This window comes from Bombus bifarius, unplaced genomic scaffold, assembly GCF_011952205.1.
Source record: "Bombus bifarius isolate JDL3187 unplaced genomic scaffold, Bbif_JDL3187 scf7180000010271, whole genome shotgun sequence".
NCBI classification, from domain to species: domain Eukaryota; kingdom Metazoa; phylum Arthropoda; class Insecta; order Hymenoptera; family Apidae; genus Bombus; species Bombus bifarius.
The window spans coordinates 4038497-4051047 of record NW_022885586.1 but is presented as its reverse complement, the minus strand read 5'-3'; the positions used below and the strand labels follow the sequence as shown (position 1 = coordinate 4051047).

The following is a 12551-nucleotide window of genomic DNA, read 5'->3' as shown; positions in this document are numbered from 1 at the left end:
GTCTACAAGATTCGATAGTTACGATCGCCAACTATATACTGTTATACTGTGAATTATGTACGAACACGTGACGAAGATTTCAAGTATTTTGTGCTGAAATAATTGCTAATCGTACTGCACGAAAAAAAAAAGAAATACGCAAATTTTAAAATATTTGAGTTTCGATAGTTGTGGATGGCGAAACGTTTGTAGATTCGATAACACGTGGCAAGGATTTCAAGTTTCTCCTGTCAAAACGATTGACGACTGTGTTTCACGCAAAAGGAAGGAAACAAAATTTCGGCTCTGAGTTTCGTTAGTCGCGAAACGTTCGTAGATTCGTTAACACGTGACGAAGGTTTTCAGTTTCTCGCGTAGAAATAATTGGCAAATGTGCCAAAAACATAAAGCTTCGCTAATTTTTTAGTCTTCGAATTTCGTTAGTTGCGATCTTGGGACGTTCGTGAACGCTTCGTTAATATGTAACGAGGATTTTAAGTTTGCCACGTCGAAACGAGTAACAACTGTGCTCCACGAAAAAATAAAATTCCGCTAATTTCTTAATTTTCGAGTTTCGTTAGTTGCGATCGTTCGTACACGATTCGTATTATTGTGAGATAGGAAATTGCGTTAGTTTATACATTTAGTTAATTTATGCTCTCGTTGGATATTTTGTAACCTTTGCTCGTGATTAATCGACGAATTACTCTAATATGCTTCGCTTCTAAATTGCTGTAAAAATTTCGCCGCATATACCAATGTAATTTCGGTCTATCGGGAGTGTCGATCAATTTTCCAGCGTGAATATAATTCTGCAAGTGTCGAATCATCTACCGCGCAGAAATGGATCCTGTCGGTATACAGCTGCTACTGGCGGTCCGTTTGATCGATTACGATAAAAAGACGGACTTTTAATAAAATTACAGAGCCAGGAACAAGGTCCATTGAAAGGAGATCTTCGTTCAACAAGCTTCGAGGTAAGCAGAGATATTGACTCGCCGTTGTAACAATTAATCCTATTAATTCTCGATTTGCTCGATGGTCCCTTTTCCTCACTGATTTGTCCTTTGTATAGCGTTTACAATCGTTTCATTAGAGTCCTGATGAATTTCAGCGTATTTAAATTCAACATTCAACAGTTCAATTCTAAACGAAATATAAATAGAAATTTCATGGTTTTTATATATTCAATTCGTTTGCTAGATATTTATTTTATCCTTTTTGTCTCGGTTTAAAACGTTGATATTTTCGTCGTCGGATTAACTAGATCAATTGACAGTGATACGTATGTTCACGGATTCGTGTTTCGTCATTTCCTGTTCGCTATCTATTTTTCCCTTTTTGCGTTTCATTTATTTTTCTTTCCAATTACATCGTCTCTACTAAACAAGCAAACAGAAAGAGAGAGAGAGAGATGATTTTGTGGTATTTTTGGAATACCATCTTCTTCAGGTCATCCGAAATTTTACCACCCTTCCTTCTGTCATCAAGTTATGATCGACCCTGTTCCATCCGAACGAATAAAACGAGCGTCCCGCAATCACTGTCATCTTCATAACCCACATGCTTCAACTACAGAACGATAGTGGGTTGTCCAGATTCGCCGTTTATTTACCAATCGTTATACCATTCTGTCTGGTTTGGTTAAGTAGGAAGCAAACAGGGATACCCTAAGCCGGTTAGGCGTTTCGTTGAAATTGTTATAAAGGTATACATGGTACAGTCTGGTCCCCGTGCCAACAGAAACGCAGAAATACAGCATGAAAGGAAAATACAATGGTCGATGAATGTCCCGAGGGAAGAAGAATAAGACCCGTCGACGCAAAATCTTAATGGATTTCGTGTCTATCTCAAAGAAAGCTTCTGATAATCGAATATACTATATACCACTAACATTAGGAGATATCTGAACGTGTTTTAGCGTTTATAAAAAAAGAAAACATTTGATACGTTATTTTATGGACTCAGCAGTTCAAAAGTATATAGACACTTGGTTATTTCTAACAAAATGTATTTTAATCAAAGAATTACTTAAATGAACCTGCGAGCATTTTATTCTTTATAATTGCCATAACTGCGTATAATAGAATATTACGATACAATTACATTGACATTTAGAAATCAATATGGAATAATTAATATAAATTATTAATAATTAATGATTGATGGAATAATTAATTGTATATCTGTTACTATTTTGTAATTCCGTATCTTTAGATTTTCCAATTTGCGATATAAATTAGATTCAAGAGCAAACTGGGTTATGTATGTCCAAGCTTAATTTTCCCTTCTGTTTAAATTTTTTTAATATTTGAAAAATTTCTAATTATCGATGTCTTTCGTTTACACTATACAATTCATTATACTATACGCTCATGAAACGAAACGTTTGAAGTTTTCTCAATAGAAATAAATGTTTGAGGAAGTACAATTGCATGGAACGTTAAGGATCGAGGATCTAAAGAGACCATTTAAATGTATAAGTATTTGTTAATTCTACAAGAAACATAGTTAGTGCCGCCTCCAATTTTTAATTTATTATTGCGCACATTTCTATAAAATTCACGTATTCTTAATTCCAGTTGACCAAAAGCGTCCAGATACTTGTGTAAGGTAGTATATGTACTCTAGTAACGAAAAAAAAAAGAATAAAGGAAGCTAACAAGGAACGAGGGAAAAATGAATCAACATTTATTTTAAATTCTGTATGGTAACTTTTCAGTGCAGCCGCTCGAAGTTTGCCGCGATTAATTTACACGACGTCGAGTTAGCAGAACTTCGCCGCTGGTTCAAATCCATAACTTTCGGTATGACGGCAGTGGTTTTATCGCACTCGACGCGGCAGTAGTTTGTACGTAGCCTATCTGTTGGAAATTATTGAAGAGGAATTAAAGCAATCCCGATGCGTGCAATGATTGAAACCTATTTTGTTATTGAAATTAAAATGTCTTGATAATAGTATTATGCTATTTTTCTCTAACACTCTGAGGAGACGTCTTGTTGTGTTTCATAGAGGTTGCGTGTACGAAAGAGAAACCAGAAACATAGGAGTTAATTGAAACGAAGTGAAGCTGGCAAGCGTATCAAAGAAACCAAAATCTCGGTGTATTTTTAATTATGTTAATTGAAGCTCCTTAATTCTATTATGAGCTCCGAATGTTTATGTACATTCATATTTTCGATATAATTAAAGACAGCAAGCTTAATTACAGTTTAATTAAAGATTTCGCTCATTGAACATTATAACGAGTACTATATTTTGAGTATTTTATATTATACTATTGTCTGTTGTGTTTTCTTTACATACTAATTTTTACATACTAATAATTTATAATAATAATAATAACTTATAATGTTACTAGTAAGTTTAATCATACAAGGAGACTTTGTAACTGCATTATAATGTCTCTACACAAATTAAAATGATACTATTTGCTCCGCGCGTTAAGAGTTACGCATAGTTACGAAGGAAACAATTCCGCGGTCAAACAGAACAGCGAAGGAGAGAATCCCAGTGGGGGCAAAAAGTGGTATTTAACGAAATTTGAAGCGCTCCACGTGGAATTTCGGAATCAAAGTGACATGGTATGTACACGATACGACCTATCGGGTGTGATGATGCCATTTTCACGCTACAATCGATGCAATCAAGAGCATTTAAGTTGACCAGAGCGTCGTTGGAATACCAAACGATTCCGTTACCTTATGCCAACCACTATCCGTTAAATTGCAAATGTCGATTCGTAGTATTCTAGTGGAAATGGGACAGACATTATGCAATTCACTCACAGAATTTTTCGAGGTATTTGGTTTTTAGCAATCTTCATGTAGTTTCCAATTTTTTAGAGAAATTCTTGATATTTTGTTTCTTTTATTGCCGTTGGTTAATTCGTAATAGATAGTTCAACTGACCAGGAATTACGATATCACAACATTATCGCACTTTGCGCGCAATCACCGTTATTCCTGATATACGGTAACTGATGTCCTCTCAGAGAATCGGGAATGGTATTTCAACAGAAATTCTGTGTCTGTGCCGTTCTAGTCGTAATTCGACGAAAGTATGCATTTCGAAACAATAAATCTCACGAAAGAACAGGTTATTAAGGTAACATTTTCCTCTCATCGAATTCCAACTGAAAATGTCAAATTTCTTTGCATGGCGCTTCCACGGGCATTCTTTCAGAAGTCTAATATCTTTTTTCTAATTTAGCAGCAATTGCTAGGCTGGATTATCGGTAGGTATTAAACTCATAAATAAGACCTTTAGTGTGGTTCACGGTACGGATATTGGATCCCCTGGTATAACTCCGAGAAATATTGACAATACGTGTTATGTCTTTTTATAGTATTCCAATAGATATAACGTTTGCAATTTTTTCTCAATTTGTGTGTCTTCAGGAATACCGAGAGACCGTGATATATTCCAAAGTGATTTTATCCCACATATTTTTTCGAATTTAATTAAGTGATACTTTACATGCATAGAAATGGTATCTTACGACGGCTTAATAAAAATTTCCTTTTGGAACCATGAAAACGTAGACGTTCTTTTAATATCCATAGCAATTTTCTTCGTTCACTTTTCCTTTGGTTATATCACGTAAATAAGTGCTATCCATGCTGCAATTTCATCGTAAAAGCAAGCCAAACTTTTCAGTTGAGTATTCGACGAGAAAGTTGAAGATAGCTTCCATTAGCTAACACTACCTCCATCTGGTGGTCGTTAGATGTATTATTCCCAACGCGGGAGATTCTGATCGATGAAAGCCAGAATCAGCGTGCTCCATTATCCCTCCTGGATAAGAACAGTCGCACCTTTTTCTACCGCCAGAGTAAAATACCAACGATAAAACACGAATCTGAATATCCCACATATCTTTCATGGAAAGCAAGCTTTAAACGCCATCTGATACACGCTTGATCCAGGAAAAACAAGCGAAATTTTTGCCAACTTTTTGTTACTGACATCTACGAAACGACACACTTTAGCATTTGTTGGCTGTCCGTAATTTGTCGAATAACTTTCGAATTAACCATGTAAATTTTTCACTCAACGCGATTTGTGTGCTAGTTTTAAAGTTACTCATTCGTACAGCGATAATACCTCAAAATTGCTCCTCGCTAAGTTTACTTACAAAATTGCTATCTCGCCATACAACAGATTAAACCGACAGATCTATAATCGGCTTATGTTTGTACCGTGATAAAAAAGTTTGCTCGTATAATCGGTTAGCCAAACGAACGAGGGCGTAAGGTCCTCGCGGCGCCTGTTTCGCTGTGGATTCGTTTAGTGCCGCAAGAGAAACAAACAGTTGCTTTTTCCGTCGCAGTAAATTCATTCGTTTCACGGATCACTGTGTAGCTATGCATATATGGCCAGGTGGGAAAAGCACGAAACTAGTTTGAAATGGTAGGCAGTTTCTTTGAAAGAGCTATGCCCCACTCGACCGGAATTATAAAATCAGAGTCGAGTGTTTGCACCAAATATTTGGTCGGAGAACGAAATGGCAGGGAGGAGAGAGAGAGAGAGAGAGAGAGGAAGAGAGAAAAAGAGAGAGGGGTGGGGAGAGGGGCGAGAAAACGCCTCCATTCGAGGCCACACGGTGTACACTTCACTGATCCATATTTCAGAAGACGGCCAACTTTCGTGTATTCAAAATTCAAACACATGTTCGAATCGAGTCGCGATTTCGCAAAAGCGATGCTATTATGTAATCCATGATATTACCATCGTTGAAACTCCAATATCGAACCACAGGGACGATATTTCATATTCCATCAACAAGTCTTTTCGAATATTGCATTTTTATTTGCCTCCTGGTGCTATGTAATAGCATGTTCTGTAATTCGAGTCGAGTGGCTTTCTCAGATACGAAAATTGTATTCGACGTCGTTCAAGGGAACACGGTAACTTTAAAGTTTGAAACAGTGAATTTGTTTTTTGTAATTTTCGTGAAATTATTGATATATAGAATAATGCGCAAAAGCGGTATATCGAAAGTTCAAATTTGTGGCAAAATTACGGAAATAAATACGCGGCAAATTCTTAATTTTTATTCTAACATTTTTCTTTGATACTTTCGAAACTATGGTTCTTTATCCGGTCGTTATAACATCTACGCAACTAATGATGAATTTGTTCTAGAAGGAATATATTTCACACAATGCACTCTACAATGTAGAACAGAATTTAAATCATTTATTCAGTTATTCACGACTTCCTTATTCTGTTTCCATCCTCTTTATTGCTTAATCCTTCATTGTGTCATCCGTATTTAACAATTTGTAAATCGTATTTGCGTATTATGTGGTTGAAATAGCGGTTCAAGTAACCGCAAAATGAGTTCCATTTACCACTGTTGAAGGCGATTAAGAAATTTTAATTAAGGCCAACTACGATGGTACGGATGGACGTCTGAATATTCGCACGGTGGATAAATTCCCGGCGACGAGGACTCGTTCAAGCATGTCAACTCTTTATCTTAAACCGTTTTAATTACGATGGGACACGGAGTGGAATCCGCTAAGTCGATATGTGCAGATGGCATTGACGTGCACCCCAATACAACTACGATGAATGAAGTAAGTCTGTTCGTGGCTCCTTATTCTACCGCGAGAGTCCTTGCGTTTTGAGTATTCTCATAGAAATCATAATTCAACGAAACGTGGCTATTACCAGCTATTACGTAGCTTTTTAACTTCAATAATTCTTATACAAGGTATTTTCTATTTTGTCGTCAAAAAGGTAAGGGAATTTGCAAGTGAAAATAAGACAAATATGTTGTAGCGAATTTCACTGTAAACGCTTTATTACAAAGTTATCAGCCAATATTGGACACAGTTTGAAATATAAAATATGCGCATGGGAACAAATTTGTTACTGCAGAATATATAAAAGTAACTACGCGGGAAGAATTAATACAACTAATTAATAAGTTAGTTGTTCATATTTAATAATATTCTCGCGATATTTTCAACGTAATAAATTTCGAATATAATAAAATATTGACGTATCATTATTGCGATTTAAGACGAGTTGGTCGACTATTTTTACACATTTATCGGAATTTTCAAGCTGCAAAAATACACAGAATATAAAACATCAAAAATGTATTTGAGTATTTTATTTACAAGTTTATGTCAGGTCTCACTAACGAAATGTTGTTATTTGTTATATGTAATAAATAAAATAATTCTCTACCTCGGGTGCATTTTTTAAATCAATTTTATATCCATAAAAAATATGTATTTGCATAAATAGTTTACTGCTAAATTTTATATAATATCCTTTTCTTCTTTTCACTTGTAGATTAAGCTCTCATAGTTTGACTAAAAAAATGAAAAACACCCTATGTGCGATATATATATCACGTAAGCGAATTATAACTCGACTAACATTTCTCACGCATTAATTTGGAAAAATATCGACGATCGTACAGCAATAGAGTCAATAGGAGATCTTTTCGCTTGAAAAATCGACGAGGGACTTTTTAATTCGCTACAATCTGCAGTTGTTTCGATATTTAACCGTACCGTGATTCGTTTTAGTCCGTTTGTATACAATCTGTATGAAACAGAATCATAAAGCTTTTAATCCTGTTCAAGCAATCTAATGAACCATAATGGCATGCATTCCTTTATTGTGAATTCTGCCGTAAAAACAATAGATGTTATGAATATTTCTCATACTCTTTCTCGATTTACGTGCACATGGATTAATAAATATCTATAACAATTGTTCCGAGGATCTAAACACCCACGGAAGATATCAATTTGGACCAGAAAAAGAATTTCATCGACGAAAAGCAGCATCGATCTTAAAAAGTAAAATTCTAACAGTAAAAAGAATACAGCACACGCGTAACAAAAAGGACGATCTAGCAATACAAATAAATGTTTAAGTGGGCGTAATAATATCAAGAGGATTTTAGAAATGAGAGAAACACTGACGATTTAATAAAAGAAATTACAACAATACCAGGAAATAGTAGAAAAACCAACGTAAAGATACAAAATCAAACGGATTTCATCGATCAAGAAGCGCAGAGATTGCTAAAAGAGATTGCAACGATAAATGAAGGTATTGGAGAAGAAAATTCTATCGACGAAAGAGATAGAGAGAAAGAAAGAACGTGAAAAGGAGACGGGCGAATTGTACGATGTCTTGACTCGGAAACGACCTGCAAATTCCTAAGATATTCTAGGGTTCATAGGGGTGTATGCTAGAAATCCAAGGACGACTTAAGGTGCAATGAAATTGAACTATAAAGTTTTCAACGCGAAAGTACCATGGTAACATCTACATATACATGCTACACATCGATATCGTGTTATGCGTGTAACTGAATGTCGTTTGCATCCACCCATCACATTCTGCCATTACAATTATATTAACTTTCAACGAATATCATCGTAATAAATCAAGAATCTATTTAATGCAGCGTAGCTGTAACATTTCTATGTGAACTTATATTCAGCGATTCCTTATCGGCAGAATATATTAATTTCCATCGTGATTTGATCGATGGAATCAATTATGCTTGGTTACCGCGTGACGGCCACCTCGATATCAACGTGGTAAACGACGTCAATGGTGAAACTCGATCAGGTTGATCGAAATCGAAGGATCACCGATTCACGGGGGTAGCTTGCTATATCCCGACCGGATCGACGGCCGGTGGGGGTTGCTTCGTGGGTCGCACTTTCTGGCGTGGGTAGAGCAACCACCGCCAGTAGTATCGCGGTGACGAGCAGACGCGGTTGTCTTCTACCTTTCTCGCCGATCTTTCCTCGGTTTTCGTTCAGTATCCGCTACGGCCACCTTCGAAACGACGTTCATCAATCGTGAGTAAATTGTCGCTATTCCACGACACGTAAATTCCTCGAAACATTTGAATCTTCCCTCCCGGATTTTCGCTCCGTTTGTCACTTTGCCTCCTTTCGTCCTTTCGCGCGTCTCGTGTGATCAGTGACGGGACGTGGAAATTGGATTGGAAATCAAGCGTAGATCAAAGTAAAAGTGAGGAAAAGTTTGTGTAACGGTACTCTGCTCTATTGATATTTCTAGGTATGTGTGGAATTTCTGGCGCTCAATTCAAGAATAAAAGCTGCATGTTCGATCGGTGAAACGGTCGATCAACTCCTGACGTTCCGACGCAGTTACGTTGCACAAAGTGTACGTTTTAATCGACGAACTTGCATGTACCGCGTAAATGATGTTTTTGTAAAAACAGTGCGTGCTTTTCATCGATTTTATTAGCTACGGGCAATCTGTTCCATAGAGTCTATTTAGATTTCGATGAATAACATTTCCCGCCCACGAGATTGATAGACGTGCCGGCTCTCGTCAATGTCGTCTTTGAACCACCGTTTTTCGTCGCGTGAGTCCAGACCGCAGCATCTAACAATGCGATGTCTATAGTCGCGTCATTGCATTACACGCGCCCCTCGTCGGTTAAACGATCAATTTTAATTACGCGCACGAAATTGTGTCGCTAATTTAACGAGTAACTGTCATTGCCAGATCTCGCCACTAATCTTCTTGTTCGACACTCAATGATGTCTCCTTCGTTTTATTCAAATCGTATGCAAATACGCGTTGGATAGTTGTCGCTCCGATGAAGTTACCGCGCGGACCACGACGTCTATGTTCGATATCGACGTGAAAATTCAACGACACGAACTTTGAATCGGACACAAGAGGGTAGAAATTTGCAGCTTGCTTTGCATTTTTTAACTAGACTAACTGGACAGAAGCTGAACTATCTAGGGATGATAGAGCGGATGGCTATTACGGGAAATTGAATTATTATTTTATCGCTAGATAAAAAGAAACACTCCCTTATCTTCACGCTGGCACACACATGCACATATTTTTTGGCCTAAGCCTACGTGTCTCGTAAGAACTGTACCATCTCGTCGTTGTCTGCTGATTTTAAAACTAAACAGAAGACTATAGGCGGTTGGTTTTTATCATCGACAGCTGTATTCCTTTAAACTATTTACAATATAACACTTATCCTAACTCATACATTAACGCTACAATTAATAAATTCAAAGAACGCCGCGTCGGGGATAGCAGAGCGTAGGTAGAGATTTCTACCGAAGCTATTAGTCGAGAAATTCTGATTAATTAACATTACAAGTGGCAATTTCCTAGAGAGAAACAAATCAGAATTATTTTGTCGAGGACTGTTACGTGTTAGAGTACGTAGGGGTATTTTGTAATTTGCATTTATTCGGTATAACTTAATATATGGAAATTTATATTTTCATTCATGTTTTTAAATTTTGTTCATTATATTTATCTTAATCTTGTTTCGATCAATTTTCATTAGAATATTTATATGCGAGGCTACCGTCTTATCTTTTTGACAGATTCAATAACAAATCAGAATTGTTCTTCCGAAATAGAATTGTAACACGTTGAATAGGAAATTTTTTAACTTGTATCCTTGTGGTGAAAAATTGATATACTTTTTAGTGTGAAAATTTTATTCAAAGGGAACTTGTCTCTCCTTTAGAACTTATACTTTTCGTTGAACTTTGATCGATTTTCATTGTGAATTACTACGCTAATTTTGTGCAGAGAAACAAACACAGATTTGTTCTCTTGATAGAGATCTGTTTTATGTTGAATAGAAAATTCCTACGTAGAGGTTTCGTCCATGGCATTTTCCTATCGTCTTGATCGTTGAACCTCGATCGATAAAACGCCTCGAACGATATTTTAACATCCCCGTTATTTTCATAATTGAACGTTCCACGGGGGAATGATTCTCCATGACTTATTATCGTGTTTGGCCTCCTTGCTTCCGTGACGATCAATATTTGGATCGTCGCGATGCTTAAGGTTAGATTAACTCGTGTTTTTATGCGTCCCCAGCTCGCGTTATCGGATCGCGCACCTTTTACGACCAATTTCCCGTTTCTTTCCGGCATTCTGCGCCCGATCGCCACATTTACGGCGTTGAATCGATGAAAATGTAACACAAAGGTTGCAAAGACGGACGACGAATTACGTAACACAAAGGTTGCCAGCGCCGACGAAGAATTCCGTGATGCATTCAGACAACGCGTAAGAAACCGACTCGTTCTCTCTCAGAAGCACTTTCGATTAATTTAACATCGAACTGGACTATGAAAGGCTTTCAGAAATTACATTATTTAGGAAACCGGTGGTGAGATGCATTCGCGATTCGAACGAGATCAAAGGAATGTTCTCGAATCTTCTAATTTCATTTCAGAAAAATACGATCGCGAACTGCCTTTATTGCTACATCCATGCGTTAGTAGTGTCGCACGTATACTCTAAAAGTGTCACAACTGAAAACTATGAGGAAAGAACACGATAAGTTTCTTATTTTCTTTTGCTAAAAAACAGCTTTATAATTCAGTACGCCTATTACCAAAATTGTTTTTTGCCTCTGGAAGTAAACATATGTTTTCCCATCCTCTTCGCAAATTTTCGAAATTTATCTTGTTTCATTCTTTTATTCATACGGGCAACACTCTTTCGTTTAAGCATAATCAACACGAACGCACATTTATCAACGTTTTACGGTTTTATCCACTTTATCCGGAAACACGTGAGTATCTCGAGAACAATAAAACAGATATTACACGATTTCGAGGGGTTTATCATGGCGATATTTATTTCACCCCGAAAAATCCTTGAAAAGCCCTATATTTTTTTATTCCACGTTCCTGTAACCATCATGTAACATCAAAACATTTTCAGAACATTACCTGCTTCTACCACTACGTACTTTTCGCATAAAATATTATTGAAATATTAAATCTCAAACTTGATATATCGACATCATCGGCGTTATACATTGCTCTGGTAGACTTTATACATCATTGATGGTTCTAAAAAGAGCTGTTTGTGCGAGTACATGTATATGCACCGAAATACTATTCCTGAAACGACTAGTCGTTGGTCCTTCTACATGTTTAATACAACTTCGCATCCTTCTCAAGAATTAATATCTGGATATGGATTTATGCATAAAATATAAGAAGCTCTTCGACGTCAGTTATAAAAATATGGAATAAAAAAGAATATAGTTCCCATTTAAAAAACACAAGCGTTACTTTCACAGGGTTTGTCAAAGTTATTCCAACATAAAATAAATATCGGTATAATATGTCGCCCTCGAAATTGTATAACATTTGCTTGAAAATCAATTTTCTTGTCTCATCCATAGTTCTCGAAATATTTACGTATTTCCACATAAAACTGACACACTGTATAATTTGAATATGACGTTGATCATACGAAGACGAAGACGAATGTCAAGCGTTTTAAATATGTTCTTATAAACGTGGGCAACAATTTACAGAAAAAGCGTAGCCGGCGCGTGAGCGAGTTGGCGTGATCACGTATACGTTTAACACAACTAAATATCGGATGTATAGAATGAGGGAAATTTTCTGAATGTCCCCGGAGAAACATCGAGCTCCGATAGCTGGAGAATTTCCGAGCAATTTATAATATAGTCGTTTGCAATTTTGAAGACAAATGTAGTAGCATTGGCGATGAATCTATGCGGTTCTAACGTAAACAA

General features: G+C 36.6%; 1 protein-coding gene across 1 annotated transcript in view; it reads left to right on the top strand.

Moving 5' to 3' along the window:
- Positions 1–8611: 8611 nt before the first annotated feature.
- The window catches only part of LOC117216391 (neuropeptide CCHamide-1 receptor-like), a 31767-nt gene continuing 27827 nt past the window's right edge, over positions 8612–12551 (top strand). Inside the window, exon 1 of the mRNA XM_033463070.1 lies at positions 8612–8826. The gene's annotated coding sequence lies outside the window, so the exon portion shown is untranslated. The remainder of the gene's footprint in view (positions 8827–12551) is intronic.